The 20,966-nt window shown below is 43.4% G+C and overlaps 1 protein-coding gene across 2 annotated transcripts in view; it reads right to left on the reverse strand.

The window, feature by feature from the left end:
* LOC138566665 (uncharacterized) overlaps nucleotides 1–20,966 on the reverse strand; it is a 508,561-nt gene that overhangs the window by 382,148 nt on the left and 105,447 nt on the right. The window lies entirely within an intron of this gene.

The raw sequence follows: 20,966 nt of genomic DNA on the forward strand, positions 1-20,966 counted from the left end.
ACCCATAACACCCTTCCCACCACCCCCCACAACAGTCCCTCATGTGTCTGCCATGTTTTCCCTGGAAAATGCACACAGAGGAATCTCCATCAACCCCCTATTTTCCATTGTCCTTGAAAGGATCTTGAGGGTTGCCAGACGTGCGCCTGGCGGTGCGCGATGAGCGCCGGAGGGGACTTGTTTGTCTCGACCCGGAAGATGAGGACGGGGCAGACTGGCCTAGTTGGGAAAAGTGGCAGTCCATAGTGTCAGCCATGCGAACAAGGACCTCCCTGAGCCTCGCTATCTCATTGCATAGCCTGTCGGTGTTGGCGTCCATCCGCTCAGTGCAGTGCCTCGCCGTCTCGACAATGTTCTCTCTGAGATTGGCAGCCTCCTCAACATGCTGGCCAACCAGCACAGTCAGCTCGTTTTGGCGCTGCAGGATGGTGGTCAGTTGGGGGGCAGTGCTGGGTGACCGTGCACTGGATGCTGTGCCCTCCGATGCATCCACTGCAGCAGGTGATGGTAACATGGGGGACATGATTGCAGGGTTGGTGTCCTCAACAGTCCCATCAGACCCAGGGGTCTGGAATGGCACAGGCGCTGGGGTTCCAGGGGGGCTTGGGGTGTGCATCTCCATGTGCTGGCCTAGGGTGTCCTCCGGATCGGATAGGGGGGCAGTGGTGGCTGCCTCACCAGCGGAGCTAGCCGCAGCTGATGGTGGGCCCCCGGGGGCTGGCATTGGTGCCAGTGGGTTCACCTCCGGTGGTGGGGCCGCAGTTGGTGGTGCAGCTACTACTGCCCTGGCAGTGGCACTATGACGATGTTTCCTACTCGTCAGGTGTGGCCTTCCCCCCCTTGCCCCTGGATGTTGTTGGGGTATCCTCCGGCTCCTGTGCCCTTGGCCTCTTGCATGTAGCTGGTGCCTTTGATGCATCGGCGGCATCCCCCCCATCTGTATGTGAGCCTGTCATGGACGAGAAGGGGGATGTCATTGGTTGCGATTCAATTTACTTAATGAAGATTACATGAATGATGCAGTTGTGGCCATTGGGACTCAGTGGTTGTGGATGCAGGTGATGTGCCAGTTCAGTGCCTCATCCATGCATGGTTGTGTTTGGGACTTGTCTCTGGTGATGTGTGCATGTGTGTGTGTTTGGGTCTGACACTGACATGGTGAGGGATGTGTGGATGTGTGTCCATGCATGAGAGGAGTCTGTGCTCACATACGGGGGTAACAGTACATTCACACCGCATCCTGTCATGTGTACACTCACCTCCATCTGAAGTGGTAGCCACGCCGATCTCCATGCTGCCCACTCCCTCAATGGATTCAAAGGCAATCATGTTTGCGCATGTCTCCTCCCATTCCTTCATCCGGATTGGTGAGCCATCTCCACCGGCACTAGCAATGCGGTGGTTCTCAGCCAGGATGCCCCTCACCCGCAGCCTGAGGTCGTCCCACCTCTTCTTGCATTCGCGCACAGTGCGCGTGCTGGTGCCCACAGCACTGACTTTGAGAGCTACCTCCTCCCAGATGGCTTTTTTCTTCAGCAAGGTTGGCCGGCGCATGTCATTTGCAAAGACTACCTCCGCATGCTCTGCAAGGGTCTGTGTTAACATGACCAATTCCTCATTGGTATATTTTTCCTTGCGCTGCCTGTCACTGATTTTCTTCAAAGCCTTGGGCATGATGCAGGTGTCCCAGATGAATTTGCACAGCTCCCAACTCAAATCAGGTACAGGGTGCAGAGGATGGCAATGGATTGTGTTTTTAAAGATGGCCGCCCTGCTCTTTCCCTTTTCTGTGCGATGACGCTATTTCCGATTCCGCAATTTAACAGTCACCGCTAATAGCCGTGATCGCTAATAGTGGTGACCGCTAATGGCGCGAGGGCGGAGGTGCTATCTGCACTTTCGCGGAAGGAGGTAAATAACTTTTTGGGGACTTTAGCGGCATGGCGGTAGGGTCATTAGCGGCATGGAGCTATGCTCGTGTCCGCGTACTCGTAATGGTACGCCATTAGCGCCCTCTTGCGAGGGCGGACACGTTAATAGCGCCATGCCGCTAATTTGCAGTTTTTAGCGCACAACGTATAATGAGGCGTCATGTATGAATACCAAATCTTCCTTTCCTCACAGTTTATACCTTCCTTTGGCCGTTTACCTCTGTCGTCCACCCCGGCCCTCACAACCTCCTACTCCTGCATGCAGACTCTGACCTTTGATTATACAAGTAAAAGAAAGGGAATTTTTAATTCATTATAAGTCCCCAGCCCTCGTCTGGCATGCTTGTGTCCCTGCATTGCAATTATCACACTCTACAAGGCTTTGGGGCAGTTTAAGGATGTTTAGTTTCACAAAGATGTTAATGCGGGAGGTGTGAGGCTTCTTTAATATAAATCGGAGGATTAAGCCTTTGGCTGAATCAAGAGGGGCAGGTGGCTATGGGCAGGGCAGGATATTGTCCCCGTCTCTATCCGTCCGGTGTTGCTGCCTTTTCGTTATGTTAAAATGCAAAGTGTCTCTGCTCTCCGGGTGGGGGATTTACAGGCTCTCCCTGCTTTGCCCCTTACTCTTAAGTCTCGACCCCATCGGGCACAGGGTGACTTTTAAAAGTATTTATTATAGGCAATGTAAGAGACGCTCCTGCTCCACATCTCCACAAACTGTCTCCCAAGCAGCCACTGGGTCCTTTTATAGCCAGGCGTGGAACTTAGAATCTTAAGAGGTTCCCCTGGAGACAAAGTAAACAAACTAATAGAAATCCAGCACATGAACACACCATGCTATGCTCACAGCAAATACACTGAAAAGAAAACACATGCCACATCTCCCTCCCTATATACACCTGTGAGTAAACTTAAACGAAAGGATAATTAAAATGGAATGGCCCAACACATCTCCCCTCTCATATACACACACACGAATGCTTAAATAAGAGCATTCGCACTGAACCATACCATTTACCCACTACCTTCTTACCGAAGGTTCCCCTGCAATCATACTTTTATTCCAGGTTCTGCCATCCTCTGATACTGCTGCGTCATCCATTGCTTTTTCACTCTGAGTGCTGCTGAAAACCTACTCTCCTTTCGTCGCACCACATGCTCTGCGTACCCAAACTCTTCCCCCCTCTTCCACTCTGGTGCGGCAGGCCCTTTTCTCACAATCAATCTTTTTTTCATGTCTTCACATTTTGAGAGCACTCTTCCTCTAAAAGACTCTTCGTCCCAGTCTACAAATCTCACCCTGCCCAACCACGGGGACAGACAGAGGTGGCTGCCTTTCTTCTCCTCAGAACTTCAAAAGGGCACCAACCCTGTGGTTGCATGTGGCGCTAAGCGTAAACAACCTGGTCTATATTTTCGTTCCAGACTCTACCATCTTGAATCGCCATCCAGATACTCTGAATGAGTGTTCTGTTAAATCTTTCAACAACTGCATTGGGAGCTGGATGGAACAAGGACGACTTGTGTTGCTGTACTCATATTCCCTGCAGGAACTCTCATGACTTTATTTATTTACTGTGCGATACAGTTAAACAAAATATAAACTTTTCACACAATCACAATCATAATCACAGTTCAATGTTACAGAATTTCTTTTAGAAATGCAATCACAGCTATGGGAAAGGACACTTCATTTACATTTAGAATTCGAGACCCAGAACCATGCTGTGGCAATATCATCAATAATATGTAAATCAGCCAAATGTTCTAGTGCTAATATCCTCTACGCCAGAGCAATGAATACATACATGACTTTAGAAGTGAATTGTACCCCATCGTCAGTTGCAATTCTGCTGGGGAATCCCTCTCTTTGAAAAATCTCACCCAAAAATTGTACAACCGTCCTCGAATTTATCTCTTGAAGAATCTTAGTCTCCACCCATTTCGTATATAAATTGTCCAAAACAAACACCTACTTTTTAATGCCAACTGTTGATCCCACCGCACCTAAAATATCTAATGCGACCAAGTCCCAAGGCAACCTTGGGAATTCCAGAAGCCTAAGTGGCTGCACATGCGTTTTAAGGACTTTGTCTGATGCAGAGAACTCACTGCAATTCTTATTTAACTCTTCTACCTCCTAGTCCAGTCCCGGCTACCAGTAACCTGCCCTTAGACAACCCTTAGTCTTTGTCATCCCCAGATGCCCAGTATGTGCTAACTCCACTGGCCTCTTGTGTACTCTCCTGCAGGAGGAACAAAGCGACCTGAACGCAAGAGATGACTAACCTCTTCACTCAATTCATCTCTAACTCTGTGGAATGCTCCCAGACCAGACTCACTCTTCCAATCTGACCAGTCATTTCTGACCATTTCCCTCACTCTGCTCAACTCAGAATCTTCCCAGTTCTTCTGAGAATTGGTGTCATTACACAAAACAAAAACCTGCTGACAAGATTCTTCTTTTTCCACCTGTGCAGTGCCTGGCCCATTTCGAAACAGAAAATCAGCAATTACATTCTCTTTGCCGTGTACAAACTCCACTGAAAAGTCATGACCCTGAAGCGAAATAACCCAATTAGCACAATATTCCAACTAGTCCTTTTGAGGTAAAGACCGCAACCAAAGGCTTATGATCACTCAAAATTGTGAACTTCTTGCCCCACAGAAATGCTCAACATTTGTTATGGCCCACAGAACACACAATGCCTCCTTTTCCATAACTGAGTATCTGGGCTCAGCACCCTTAATAACCTGAGACATGAAAGCAACAATTCTTTCAACTTCATTGTCATTTTGCAAAAGCACCACTACTAGCCCTGTCCCACTTTCATCTGTCATGATGAAAGTCTCCTTTGTAGTATCAAAACAAGCTAATATGAGTGCATTTGAGATAGCCTTCTTAATCTCCACAAATTCCTGTTCACACTCTGCTGTCCATTCAAAGTTAGCATCCTTCTTGCATAGTGGCCTGATGTTCTTACAGCCATCTGGTACAATCCGTATAAACCTGGAGTAATATTCTTCAACCCCTAGAAATGATAATACTCCTTGCTTGTCTTTTGTGGGTTGAAGTCGAATGATGGAAGCAACCAAACTATCCCTGGGTGCGACGCACTCTCCAGTAAGTTTATGCCCTAGATAATAAATTTCTGGGACTCTAAAACAACATTTACTCTTCTGCAACGTGAGACCTGCTTCATGCAACTTGCCTAACACTATTTCCATTTTGGCCTCAGGATCTTCGATTATTGCACCCATTACTAATGTGTCTTCTTGATGGATCACACCTTCTATCCCTCCTAGAATCGCTTTAATTACTCGTTGAAAAAGTTCTGCTGCCAAAATAAGGCCAAATGGCATTTTTTTTTAATCTATATGTACCTTCATGAGTGATCAAAGTTGTGAGATCCCATAAGTCGGATGCAACACTACTTGGTGGTAAGCAGAGGCAAGATCCAAGATGGAGAATACTTTGGCCCCTACTGTGAGGCTGATCAACTCTCCTATATTTGGTAAGGGGATTCTGTCAACTATAACGTTACTATTAAGAGCCCTTATGTCCACACACAAACAAGCACTTCCATTTGAGTTCCGGACAACTACGACAGGCGAGTACCATTTTGATGCTTGTACAGACTCAATTATATCTTCCAAGTCATGCTTCCACACACAAACAAGCACTTCCATTTGCCTGCAGGACAACTACGACAGGTGAGTACCATTCTGATGCTTGTACAGACTCAATTACATCTTCCAAGTCAGTGCTTGATTCTTCTACCCTGCTCCCCATCACCCCACTCAAGCCTACTTCTGGAGGAGTCTGTCCTTATACATTCTGGTTTCACCATCACCGACTTGTGGCCAATGCTGGATTTGACTTTTATGGACTTCATTCATTCATGGTGCGTCACCCTTTCTAAACTCTCATGCTGAACCTCCTTTGCATCTTGTGCTCATGGTGGCCCTGAATCATGCTTTTCCCATCTTCATCTTGTATCCTGGCTTGCAACATTATGTGTTACTACTGACTTCTGCAATTGTATTCACTCTCCCCTCTTGCTTCTCCTCTCTTTTTGACTGCTAACTCTCTATTCTCCCCTCCTTTCCCTTCTCCTAACTCCTCCCCTTACTTTCTTCTATGCACTAACTCTATCAGAATTTTCCCTGGACCTAGTATGATAGCAACCTCGTCTGTCTCCTCCTCCCTCCCCTTACTGTTTTTTTCCTCCCCGCCCCCTCCCCCTCAGCACTATCTGAAATGTCATCAGGCCTAGTATGATAGTCACTTGTTTTGTTCCTCCCCTACCTTTCTGCACCCCTCTCCCTCACCTCTTGTTTCTTTCCTGCTCTACCAGAAATGTCATCAGGCCTAGTACGGTAGTCGCCTGTCTGTTTCCATTTCCTTCCCACTCTCCCCCTCCCTTCCTTATCTATGTCTTAGCTCTTGCACTATCTGAAATGTCGTCAGGCCGAGTACGATAGTTAATTTCACATCCTTACTGTTCATGGCCTGTAAGAATGTAATTGTTTTTTCCCTTGTTTCCTCCCTTGCCTTGAAGCGCTTTGAAACACATTGTGTATAGGCGCTATATAAATAAACTATCATTTCATATCATATCATGCCTCTTAATCTCCTTTGATGCTTTTTCCTGCAAGGCAAGAGGAACACATATAAGCTCAGCCACCACCGGGGGCATCTTTATTGAGCCCAATTCTATGAGTACATCCCTTTAAACAACATAAACTTTCCCTGAAAATATAATCATATGAGTCTTCTGTGTAGGGAGAAGTCGAACCTGATATATCAGCTATGCTCCCAGGCACCTTAGGATCAATCACAATGCCCATGTCGCTCTGTTGGTACCAACCCAACAGGCAACCTCCCTTTTCTGAGACATAAACCTTTACCTTGGTTTGTCTCTGCCTGCATTCTAGGGTGGCTACAAAGCACCCTACCATTCCATTGTGTACACCACAATATGCACTTGCATTTATGTGAGGCAGCCTCAAACTTGTATTTGCAAATCTGCGCTGCCAGTTTTCACGATTTATAATGGTATAGTCTGATCCAGGGTCTATGAGCATGCATACCCTAACACCATTCACGAGAACAATAGTATGTGGCTCCTTGTCTACCCCCTTAGCTGGTCCTACCGCACTCACAGACCAGCTCACCCCATAGGCATCCACATCCGTGCATGCATCCCCTACATTGTCACACTCCACAAATTCTGTAACCACCTTGCCAACCTTCTGAAAGAAATGTTGGCAACATTGATTGAAATGTCCTCTACTTCCATACTTGTTGCAAATTGCATTAAGCCCTCCCACAATTAAAGCAATTCTTACTGGGGGCACCCGCACCATATTTGAGCTGTGTTCCCTTCCGATCCTCGTTCTCCCCATGATCTTCTTTCTTGTGAAGCAGTCTCCCTGAGGTAAATGCTTTCTTTTTACTGCAGTTGTTTTTTTAAATGTTGAGAGACCCACTGCATTGATTGAGTCTTTGTGATCCTTACTGTCCAACTATTTAACACAGACCAACATGTGCTCCAATCTTTTGGCAATGTCTATGACCTCGTCCAAGCTGGGATCTCACTTGGCCCACATCTCTTCACTTATTTTATTCTCTTTAACCTTTAGCATAAACTGGTCTCTCAAGCCTTCATCATATGGCTGATCAAAATTTCATCTATTTGCCAACAGTGCAGTGACAAAGTTCTCAATGGATTCGTCTTTGCCCTGGTCCCTGGTGCTGAAGTGCTAATGCTGCAAGATAATGCTCACCTTCTTTTCAAAGTGTTTATCCATCTTCTTTAAGATGGTCTTGGATGGGTTGGGAGTTTCCTCGCCCTCGCCAGCACCATGAGCCGAGTTACCCAGCTCTGCGAGGCTTTTAAGGAATGCACCTACCCTCAAAGCCCAAGACAATGCTTGAGAAGTGACCTGCAAGTTGTGTCTCCAGCAGTGGTGTCCCCATCAGAGATGCATGTTACTTGCGCATTTGTGTTACCTAAAGCACGCTAGCATACCCAGCCTCTAGCCGCACTGCACACAGTCTCACAACCACGTCCAAAACTTCATAAGAGAACGAACCGAAGAACTGGGACTAGTTACTGTTGGAAGCTGATTGTCTTCTCACCCACCCTATATTGATGGTATAGAAAACTGGGGTTATGAATTTGCGTCCTTAATAAATGCATGAAAGTACAGGTTATGAACTAGCATCCTTTATAAATGTACAAAAACACACCTTACTTGCATTTGTAGAGTAAAGTAAGAATTTTAAAACACAGATCAACAAAACCTCATCTTTGAAACACGTATCACTCCACAACATGACCCCCTTTACTTTTACACTCCTAGGGTTCATTTTTGATTTCTACAGAGCATAAATGCAAGATTGCAAACCAATCCATAAGTAGTTTGCGCCTTGTTCTTATGCAGGTGGTGTTGGAGACATAAAATATGAGTCCTTCTCCTCATTCCTGCTCTGCCAAAAGCAGGCATATTCCATAGCAATCCATTGTAAATGCTGTCTGCAAAGTGTAATTTACAGGTGGAATTTATATCTCTCACAAAACTGAGAATAAAATGAAAGAGTAAAGGCGATTTGATCTGTATTTACTCTTTCATTTTACACTCTGTTTTTTGAAAGTTGAAAATTACACGGAGGCCCGTAAGTGCTAACTGTGGCAAGTCAGAATCAGGAAATTGTATTCGCTCAGAAAATATCAAATCTTTCCCTCACTCTGTGATATTAAGCCCTGCTGTATACAAATGAAGGGCAAGATGGTTACACATACATCAAGTCCTCTGTCCAGAAACCCTATTCTAACCTACCTTCTATCCCTATTGCACAAAAGAAAATATAACACAATCAAGACATAGCTTTATGCCTTACCCAGGGTAAAAGGATGTTGTCTAGTGGCTTCTGACCCCCTTTCTCTTGCCTATGTTCACAATCCAGAAATATATAGTTCATGTAGGTCTGGAGTGCTGTCCCAGGGTTCCAGCCGGATCTCTCTGGTTCTCCTTGAAACTGGTGTCTCATTGTCCTTCTCCCTTCAGGGAGACTTTCGTATTTCCCCTTCCCATTGACTGGGGTTCTTTCAGGCTCTTCCTTCCCCACTCGTCTCTTGCTCATTTCCCACTTTGGGGTCCTCAGTTCTTTCCCCACACCAGGGCTTCTCTCCCATTCAGGGGCCTCTTTGCTCTTCCCCCTAACTGGGGCTTCTCTTGATTTTCCTCCCCACTCTGGGGCTTCTCTCTTTCTTACCCAAACTGGGGCCCCCTTCTCTGACCTTGACGTCTGCTCCGTGTTCCTCAAAAGTCACTGTGTACCTGTATTTGATGAGTGGTGCGGCCTGGGAGGGCTACGTAGGCCGACTGTCACTCGTGTGAGGAGCCAGGAATTAGACGGGGACGCAAAGGACTCATAGTTTTGGCTATAGACTTTTATTGGAAAACAAAAGGGTTGGGAAATTGCTTTACTGTCCCTATCATAGGAGATATTTCCCTACCTCAAACAAAAACTAAACAGTTCAAGGATTTAGGGCATGTCACTTCCAAAGGACCCCCTTGTAATTTAACATACACTTTACTTGGCTTGGTATATTCTTCTGTCAGGACTTTCACAACACAGCTTTGGTTACTATTCTCTTCACCTAGTATACTTTCCTGCCAGGTCTTTTCTAACACAACCTTTTTACAGGTTTCTATTACCCATGAATCAAAACCAACCCACTGTTGGCGTGGCATCACTTGAATGGCTCTCTTTTCCAAACCTAGGGTTTTTACACTTCTCGTGTGTTCATTCACTTTCAGGTGATCTGTATCTTTAAGGTATGGGTTTAACAACCCGTTTGTTGAATAATTTATGGGCATTTGAGGTTCTTCATATGTTTTGCTTTGCTCATTCGTGGTATGGCTTTTAACTTTGTTACTCTCTTCATGGATTTCCCTTTGTGTAGGAATAGCTATTTTGTAGCAACACTCATGTTCAGCCATCCAGGTATCCCTCTTTGCTCCCTAGGACTTACTGGCTGCTCTGTGTGCCTCTCGCTCCTCTTGGCTTCTGTTTGTGTTGAATTTCGGGTGTTTCGGCGGGCTTGCCATGCCTTTCCTTGCTCTCTGCTGCCTTTCCCTCTCTGGAAGCGTGTCTTCCGCACACTGGTTCCTTCTCCTGCTGGGCAGAGTGCTCCCATTGCGTCTTCTTTCCCAACGTTCGTTCCGGTGCTTGTGCAGGTAACACAGTTCAGCGGCTGCAGCTCCCTCTCATTGCTGTCAGCTGTCTGGGTTTTAAACCTCCCCGTCTGATTATAGAGTTTCCAAAGACTAGACCGCATCGTAGGTTTCCCAGTTCTGGTGATCTTCATTGTTGTTTGCCTCTTCCTCATCACAGTTTTTGGTGAGTGATTTTGTATGTTTTGTTGAGGAAGTTGGTAAGGGAGTCTTCCAGGAGTAATCATTACTGCTCCTTGCCTCCTCCTCATCTCAGTATTTAATTAACAATTCTGGTTATCACATCTGGGAATATTAGACGGTGCATGGATGAGGATGGGTTGTGGAATAGGCCATTAATGCCTTGGGTACAGAGGAAACGTCCCCTACAGGGAATGGGGGTATGCAACTTTTCCCAGTGGAGTCCTTCCCTCTCCCAGAGGATAGCCTCCCCCAGGTGGTCCTCCCTCATATATCCTCCCCCAGGGTCAGGATTAGGTAGTGGCTGCCATCCCCTGGTAATATAGGGAGAGACTACCTTGTGGAAGGGAGTGAGGTTATCACTAGATTCATTACACACCCTTCCCCTAATGCTGCTGTTTCTCCCACCATGTATTGTAAAACAGGAAAGGATATCTACGTTCCCCTGATCTTTTCCCTTTCAGTGTTTTACCATCAAGCAATAGGGCTGCATATCTAAGAACCAGCATATGACTTGTGCATTAGTGTCTTTTCTTAAGCTCATCCATGTTAGTGGCAAATGGTCAGTGATCAAACTAAACGTCCTACCAGTGAGATCATATTTTCGATAGGATACTGCCCACTTTATAGCCAGGGCCTCAGGTTCAATAGTGGCGTAGTTTTTTTCTCTGGGGTACAACTTCCTACTGATATAAAGGATAGGATACTAAATACCATTGTGGTTTTGGGACAAGACGGCCCCCAGATCAACATGTGAAGTATATGTCTGTTGGACAAATTCCTTATTAAAATTTGCTACCTGTAATACTGGTTCAGTACATAGGATAGTTTTAAGTTTATTCGAACAGGTTTGGTCTTCAGAATTCCATTTTATTTTCTGGGGCTCTGCATGCTTGAGTTTATCAGTGAGGCAGGAAGTAATAGAGGAATAGCTAGGAATAAATCCTATAGTATCCTACCAATCTCAGGAAGGCCCTTAGATCTTTCTTCGTCTTAGGAACTGGGGTTTCTTGTACCGCCCTCACTTTTTCACCCTGGGGTTGAGCCAGCCCGTTCCCTACATAAAACCCAAGGTACTTAACTGCCGGCTGTGCCAAGAGGCATTTCTTTGAGTTTGCAGTAAGGCCGGCTTTCCTTAAGGCCCTGACGGCTAAATAGATATGATGGACATGCTCCTTCCAGATTATGCTATGAATAATTATGTTGTCAATGTAGGCCCCACCTTACTAAAGGCAAACAATACCCCTTTCGAATACTCCCTCTCTCACACGGTCAGGGTTTGACCACAAATGTAAATATATAAAGGAGACGCATTCAATATTTTCAAAGTAGCTGATCTTAACAGATGGTCTGATGTAACCAACCCTCCCTGTACCGCTAGTCTTGAAAAAATCGACCAAGTACATGATGCTTGTCCACAATATCAAAAAATAATTATTTTAATAAGGTTTTACAAAAGGCTAAAAAAACTCATAAAAAAATGTTGTTTTGCATGAATATGACCCAACATAAGAAACCATGGTAGATATAAAAACAGCACAAATCACTAATTTCACATACATATAACCACATACAATAATAAAACACAGTACAAAAACACACAAATGGCTTTAACACTTTTCCAAAACTGAGTATTTTAACTCAGGCCAACAACAATCCTGACATGTTTCAGTTCTTTGTTGCACTAATTGCACGAACTTTCTTCAGGGGAAGAACTCAATTTTCTTATTCTCCACCACGTAATCCAGGGCCACACATGGAGATGTCAATAGTACTCCTAAAGTCGAAAATATAAAGAAAGAGGGGGTCTATCACTGTATGTCACCATCATCCATCTTTGAACGTCAGTATAAGCTTGAAAACATAGCTCAACAACCCAGTCCACATGCTGATAGATTGCAATGTACTGGGTGAGGTCCATAGGTTGCTGTCAACCCTGCCTCACAAACTCTACAAACAACTACATACCTCTTAGTAGGATATTAGTAGTGCTGGTTTGGCAATACACCCTTGAGTAGCTGTAGACCTCAACTATCAAGTCTTTGTAATGTTCTTCCTGGCTCTTAAATAGCCTTAGGTCCTGACCAGTGCTGCAAAAACCAACAACAACACTCCATAGTTTTGTGTCAATAGGGGACCACATACAGCTTATTCCTTATTCCACCACCACAAACACTGATGTCCAAACCAGATTTCTCATCATCTAGTGCCCTTGAGCCCAGGAATAAGAACTAAAAAACATCCTGCGCCTTAACTAACATCACCCCGTGTAAGCGAGTGTGCTATGAATGGGCACTGTGCTGCAATACTGCTAGCCCAATCACCACGTAACAACAGTGTTACAACAGTACCTCCTATTCAGTGATTAGGTGCCCGGAAAGCTTCTACCGTGGTCCTTTCCAGAGCTACAACGATTTTTCACTTAGAAACCGCACCTCCAAAATAAGGTACCTTTAAAGAACAAGGGTAAACATAAGTCGCCATGCTATCACCTAAGGTCACAAGGATATGACAGTAAGCACGCGAGTATACTACTCGTAATCCACCAGAAAACAATTTTGATTTCAATCTACCTTGTTAATGATAAATGTCCATGCGAGCAAGGAAACACCGACTCTCCGGCCACCACATCTGCATCACAGCGTTCTGATCGCGCTGCGCATGGGATTATAAAAACCTGTTCCCATAGACTTCTGCGATAGAAGGTGGACTGCAAATGCGCCCTCCATGAATATAAAAAGAGGACTGTGCAACCCTGACTATGTTCGTGAGGAATCGTACAAATGGAAAAAGGGTTCAACGAAGTCACACACACAGTTTTAGAGTAATAGGGATGTAACATGGCCCAAAAACAACAATTTGTTTTTTTTAAAACGCAATTTCTTTAATCTAAGCGGCCATAAACATAGAAAAAAGACTTAGAAAAAAGACTTCAACACATTGGCCAGTCCCAAAAAGAATGAAAAAAGGGTAGAGAAAATGGCAGAACCCCCAAAATTACTAGAATTGGTAGCCGGCACTGGATTCCATGTTGAAAAATATAAACAGTCTAGTTATATTTCATTTTAACAGCATCGACCAAGCAGATCATCTCAAACAATGATTAATATAAAATAAAATGTCATGTTTCACGAATGTGTCTATTACTAGACCAAAACCTCCTGACAATACCCTGGCGGTAATTCTACATAACAATCAGAATCATACTGATAACACTTTTTGCAGAGGGCACAAGATTGTTGCTTGGTGGAAACACAGTTTTCTGCCGGCAGCACATAGCCCATTATTCATGCATATGCTGCCAATCCATTGCCTCATTAAGGCCAATAATGTGACTTTGACATTTAAAGATCATTTTTTGTTCAAACAATATTAATTTGCGGTCTATTTCTGATTTGTTTTTACCGCCAATCTTCTTCAAAATCACCCACCTAAAATCTTCATGGGAGTGTTTCATTTGTACAAAATGTTTAACCATCGGTGCCATTACTATTTGGTTTTTGATACAACTGCGGTGTTCTACCATAGGTGTACGGCATTTCCTGTTAGTTTTACCAACATATTGTAGTCCACAGGGACAAGTGATTAAATAAACCTGATTCTCTGTGTTACAGTTCGTCATATCATTAGGTGTCCACAAAGCAGTTGTTTTCAATGTAATCTGCTTAGTTTCTTTAGTTGAGGCACACATAATGCATTTCCCACAAGGGAAGTGTCCCTTCACAGGTGGAAGCCCTCATAAAGTAGTTTGTTTAGGTCCTGCCACATGCTTAATCGATATATCATTCCTAATCAGCATCTCTCTTATGTTTTGGCTTTTCTTGAAAGCCACTAATGGTGGAGGTGTGGATTTGTCATTGTAGACTTTTTTCCATGTTTTGTTAATGATACCTTTGATTTTGAATGACAAGTTTGAAAAAGTGTTAACAAACAATATACAATTTTCTTTGTCATCTCTTTTCTTTTTTCTAGTAGGGCCTCTCGATTATTGTTATATGCTCTTTTGGAGGATGCTTTTACCAGTTTAGCTGGATAGCCTTTATTGCAAAGTTTTTTAGACAATAGAGCAGCACTGTCCTTCTAGTCTTGCAGTAGACTACTATTTCTCTTTAGCCTGAGAAATTGCCCAAAAGGTAAATTGGTTTTGATGTGATTGGCATGATGGCTTGAGAAATGTAGAAGAGCATTTTTATCAGTTTTCGAGCATTTTTATCAGTTTTCTTATTGTAAGGTTTCACTTTGAGATTACCACTGTGATGAAAAATGGTGATATCAAGGAAGTTAATCTCTTGTACATTGATCTCCTTGGTGAATTTTAGAAACGGATTTTGTACATTAAGCCATTCCACAAAGGCCTTTGCCTCTGTTACTGTGCCTTCCCAGAGTATGAAAATATCATCTATAAACCGTAACCATTTCAACAGATGTTTTTGAAAGGATTGGTGACGGGATAGATGACACGTTTCTCAAAGTATTCCATGTAAGGATTAACAAGATTCGGTGCCATGGCAGCACCCATGGCCGTACCTTCTATTTGGTCAAAAAAGGCTCCGAGAAACTGAAAAATGTTCCTGGTCAAAGCAAACTCTGCACATCACATAATAAAGGCGTTACTGACTGGGTGTCCATCTTCTCTGTCTCTCAGGATTTCTTCAATGACTTCCAATGTGGCCCTTTGTGGAATAACTGTATACAATGATTGTATGTCAAGGCTAATCAATAGGGACTTGCCGGATTAAAAGGCAAATTCTCAATTTTGTTAATGGCGTCTGATGTATCCCTTAGGTAACTGCTCATTTTGAGAACAAACAGTCTTATATAGTAGTCAACAAATTTAGATAAGGGTTCTAGTATGGAGCTGACGCCCGATACAATGGGTCTGCCTGGTATATTAATAAGGCTTTTGAGGACTTTGGGTAGGATATTAAAAACCGGTACCCGCCCTTGTTTTCTGATAAGGTAGTCGCATTCTTGCTTACTGATCATTTCTGCCTCATAGGCCCTCAAAATCTTAGTTTCTATGATTTCCATCAGTGTGGTCGATGGATCAGAGGGAATAGGACGATAACTTTTTTCATCGTTCAATAACCGTAGGCATTCACCCACATAGCCATTGCGATTGAGTAGCACAATGGCCCCACCTTTGTCAGCTTACCTCACTATGACGTCCTCCACCTTAGCCAGTTTGGAAATCAATGCCCGTTGGCAACTACCAAAATTGGAGTGACGGGGGATACCTTGTTGTTCCAGTTTATAAACTTCTTTAAGTACATGTTTTTCAAACACCCGGACCTCAGCAGTATAACTGTGAACTGGCGCATTAAAGGTGGGTTTGTTTCTGAAACCCGTGCGGTTGAGGTTTTCATAGGCATTGTCATCCTAAAAGAATTCGTTCAAATGGACCTTGCGCATGAAACTATGAAACTCAGACCTAAATTCAAAAGGGTCATGGTATTTCGTGGTGACAAAATTCAAGCCTTTATTAAGGACTAGCTCTTCATTCCTACTTAAGACGTAGTTAGACAAATTTATCACCACTGATTCCTCGCTCTGCTGCGTGTTTGTATCTGATTTCCCCAATCCCCTCGGTTGGGCCCCTGTCCTAAAAAAGGACGTCCTTGTCTTTGTCTGTTCTGGTGCCGCTGTCCTCGACCTCCACCTGCGCCCTGTTCATTGCTTTGGTCCGTGAAGCCTGTGCTCCCATCGTCGCTTGAGCTGTAAGGAGTATTGCGGAAATTAACCCTTTTCTTAAACGAAGTTTGATTGGCCCCATAGAAAGAGGACCATGGCCGCAGGACCTGGTCCATCAACCTTTGAAATGTGGCTTGTGCCCCGTGCAGGCCAAAAGGTAATACCTTAAATTGGAAGAGGACTATGGGGGTGGAGAAGGCCATTTTCTCCTTGTCCTCTGGATTCATGGTACCTGCCAATAACCTTTCATCAGATCGATCGTGGAGAGGAAAACAGATGCACCCAATTGATCAATAAGATCATCAATTACCTGCATGGGATAACTATCTAATTGGGACACTGCGTTAAGCTTTCTGAAATCGATGCAGAACCTCCACAACTGATCTGGCTTGGCAACAAGTACAATCGGAGAGGACCAAGGGCTCTGAGACGGCTCAATGATATCAGAGTTCAGCATGTTCTCCACTTCATGTATGACAACTTCCTTTCTTGCATCGGGGATACCATATAGTTTTAAATGGATCACCTTTCCTGGGGATGTGCAAATGTAATAGAACATTCCTTTAACTCTCCTTACTTCATTGGTAAAAACATCAGAACACTGTGTTAATAAATCCTGAAAATCTTGTTTTTGGTCTGGTGACAAATGCAAAGGGACCAGAGTATTTTCATCTGACTCTTTGGTCAGGAGACTAGCTAACATCACAGAGGATTTTTCTACAGGGTCTTCCCACCACTCCTTAAAGTGGTTTATATGATATATGTGAGTTTTGCTTTGTCTGTCTGTTTGGGATCCTCAATAGTTATATGCCCCAGTTTGTTCAATTACTTCATAGGATCCATGCCAATTGGACAGCATTTTATTTTTGGAGGTGGGGAGGAGAACCAAAACTTTCTGCCCAATAGAAAAGGATCCAAGTATGGTTTTCCTATCATGAAAGGCCTTTTGATTTTCATGAGTTTTAGTTAAAATGGGTTTGGACTATTGCTTGCACAGTGGCCATGTGTTCCTTCAATCTTTGGACCATTTGTGGGAGGGGTAGAAGGGCTTCCTCTCTTGCCTCACGCAAATATATATTAAGGGATTAAGGGAGATCCCTTAACATATCAAGGATGTCTCGGCAGTCCCTACCATCTAGTAATTCAAACAGTGAAAATCCCATAGAGGCCTCTGGTGTCCTCTGGATGGCAAAGAGGGCCTGTTTGGACAACCGTCATAATATCCCAATTTTTGCCGTCTGCCTCAACCAAATTTTTAAGGACATTTTTAAGAGTCTGATTAAAATGCTCCACCAATCCTTTAGTTTGTGAATGGTAGACCTAAGTTCAAAGAGTCTCAATATGTAGTATTTATTTTACTTCTGTCGTTAACTGACTCATAAAGTTAGTCCCTTGATCCGTTAGGATCTCTTTCGGGAAACCAACCTGTGAAAAAAATGGGATGAGGTACTTTAGAATCTGCTGGGATGTGTTATTATGTAAGGGAAAGTCTTCCGGGTAGCCAGTGGCATAGTCCACAATCACTAGTATGAAGCGATTCCCCATTCTAGATGTTTCAAGAGGCCCTACTATGTACATACCTATATGAGAAAAAGGAACGTCAATAATGGGTAAAGGCTGAAGTGGAGCAGGGAGAGGTATCTGGGAGCAGGTTTTTTGACATATGGCACACGTGAGTACAAAGTACTTCACATCAGCAAAACCCCTGGCCAGTAAATAAAACACAATAGACACACAAGTACGGCATTGTCCCACCCAACACCGACCTATGAGCACCCGCGAAAAGAAAAAAAGAACCTAAAACAGGTATCTGAGAAATGAAAAAAACCCAATGCAGTTTATTTTCTCTTTGGCTCCCTCTCCCTTGTATAAATCATTTTTTGTAGCATGCAATCACCACGTTGAAATGGGTTGTTGTAACATCGCTTAGATTCACCTGATGAAAAATACAGCGGGGCACTGCTGGAGTAACGAAACCTAGCATCAGGAATTAGACAAAAAAGCTCCTCTATTAAAAAACTCCTCTATTAAAGAACGTCTAAATAGGTGAGCACAAGTATCTGTTTTCACTGCATTGACCATTATATAACAATTGTTCTGGTATCCAATACAATGTTCTCGCATATGGAATATTGGACAACATTGATTGTGTTTTCTAAACAAAAGTATTTTAAGATATGTAACAATACATTTACTTAAAACAGGCATGACAAATTACAAATATCATGCCAGTCTCTACACCACAACCGTTTAAAGATATGCGAGTGATATACACTAAGATGGTATGTCGCCTTTACCAATATTGTCTAAATCCCAAAATTGTCTTTTTGTTTTATTTGACTTACAGTCGGTTACACTTATAACAAGTACAGCAAATGGAGAAGTACCCAACACAGCTATCATTTTTTGAAAACAATTATCTTCTTTCTGTCCTGAAGACGGCTACACTTGCGACAACAGACATTCTAGAACTGTCTGATTCTTTGTCGCCTTTAGCCGAAACATATGTCGAACTTCACAACAAAAGCCTTAGGGTTCTAAGAGGCTTATTACATGATAGAGCTGTTCATTATTAACAAAAAGGCTCTACCCTTGTGCCTGTGTTTTGGAATATTAATTAAAAACAAGACACAAGATTCACGTACTAACACCATCAAACATTTTTTATTGTGTTACATCAGATTCTTAAGTCTGTTTTCTTATGTCTATGTGTAATGTTTTAAGTCAAAGATCTTTTTTTTTTTAAAAAAAAATGGTCTGTTTTTTGTTTGTTTTATTGAGAATTAAATAAAATTGATGTTGTATTGTTATTTTCAAGTTGGTTTCATAATTGGTTGTTTGGTGTAAAAATTACACCTGCCTTTAGTTAAGTTTGGCATCTTCATGGACATTGATTAAAATGTTGATCTTGTCCTTTAACTAACTGACCTCTTCCAACAATAGGTATATTCACTGCTTGGTTGTTTTTGTAAGAGACAGGGTCATCACTTTCATTGTTCCTCTTTAGCCAGTAAAGAAAACAGTTATGCTTTTGCCAACTTCCTGAGTCGTTTTTTTATTCGTGCAAGAGTAAATTCTGCTTCCCCATCCATCCCAGATAGCGCTACCTCACTTAAAGGGCCTACAGGTTCACGTGGTAGCAGAGGGAGGATGGTTCAGACCCATCAACCAGTAGGTTTCCAGTGTTTCAGATGATCGGACACCTTCCACCATCTAGCCGGAAGATCGCAAGATTTCCTGTGGAGAGCGCTGATATAGAAAACTTGCAAGAAGATCGATATAGGTGGGACAGGTCCCTCTTTTACGAAATCCCTCCTGTTTTCCACAGGTGTTGAGCAGACGGAAGGCGACAGTGGTCGATTGAAGGAGGGGGGGGACGATACCGAAGGCCTAGAGCTGAAGACCGAATGGTGAGTAGATTGAGGCTAATGGCAAAATAATGGAATGGAATTGTGGTTATCTAAAAAAAAGTAACAGAGGGTTGGATTGATTAAAATATAAGACGAGGAGCGTCTGTAGAGACCAATTTCCTACCTCAAAGCAGGTTTAGAAGGAGGCATTTCAAAACCCCAAGTGGAGTATAATAGGCGGCACATAAACAGGTTTATGATAGGGAATGACGCAAACTCCAATTGGAGTATTTTAGGGGCTAGGAGAAAAGGAGTACCATGGTGTATATCTGTTTGACACTTCTTCAAACAGAAAATACACAAAGAGCGACAAGAATAAATTGTGTAAAATAGAAAGAGATAAGTTTACTTATTTTAGGTCATTGTCAGCGTCGACAGAAAGAATAAGTTGATATAATGGAGGATTAGAGGCTCTCATAAGGACATTTGTTATTTTTCTGAAACGTATCTGTGTAAATAGCAGCAAGTATTGACAGTCAATTGAGACTCGTCACAATGGGGGATATTACTCCACTGATGCACCTGTGCAAGACGCTGCCAAAACATGCGCCTAAACTTAAACAGTACAGTGCAGAATGGGTAAAGGGCATGGCAGATAAAATGTTCATGCCATGGCCACAAGGTGGATCACTGACAAAAGCGGTATTGCAACACATGACCAGATAAGTGCACACTGCGTACACGGGGAAGAAATTGGAGAAGAGATTAGCTATTTTAGAGATTTGGAAAATGTACCAGGAGGAGCGGGAGGATCCGCCTCCTGAGCATTGGATGCTGAATTAGAGTGAGGAGGAAGGTGTTGATCCTTCTGCTCCCCTTACCTCGCTTGAAGTAAAAAGCGTTGATAGAGAAAGTACAGGACTGTATCCATTGAAGGAATTAAAAGTGGCGACAGTGTATAGTAACCCGGTATATGAACTGCCTGCTTATAGCAGTGACGATAGTCCAGAAGAGACTAGAAGAAAGGAGGAGATCTTTAAGGTTTTACAGGACAAGGAGGAGAAATGTGAACAATCGAATATACAAACAGACATAGAACGAGAGATTAAGAGATAGAAAAGAGAAAAGGATAGAGCTGAAGAGGTAATGCTCATATCGAATGAATGGATGGGTGGACAGATATTGCTCAAGCTCGATGGGAAAAGTATCGAGGAAGTCAGGTAAAAGAAAGATCAAGATGAACAGGATAGAAAAGACAGGGAACGAGATAAAAGACTGAAAGAGGATGAACATAAGAGGAAGAGGAAGCAGAGATGAGAACAGATGTATCAGGAGGAACAGCAAACGAAAGAGGAAAGGGAGGAGGAGCAAAGAAAGTATGATCACAGGCAGAGAGCAATTGAAGAACAAGACAGGCAAGACAGAAACAGAAGAAGAGGAAGTGCAGAAATTGGGAGATAAAAGGATGCAGAGACAAAGGGAAGAGGAAGAGCAAAGAGAGAATGGAAGAAGGGAGGAGTAAAGACAAGAATAGGAAAGAGATAGATGGGAAGCAAGAAAGCGA

Source organism: Ambystoma mexicanum, chromosome 2p (genome assembly GCF_040938575.1).
Source record: "Ambystoma mexicanum isolate Mex_15411 chromosome 2p, UKY_AmexF1_1, whole genome shotgun sequence".
NCBI lineage: Eukaryota > Metazoa > Chordata > Amphibia > Caudata > Ambystomatidae > Ambystoma > Ambystoma mexicanum.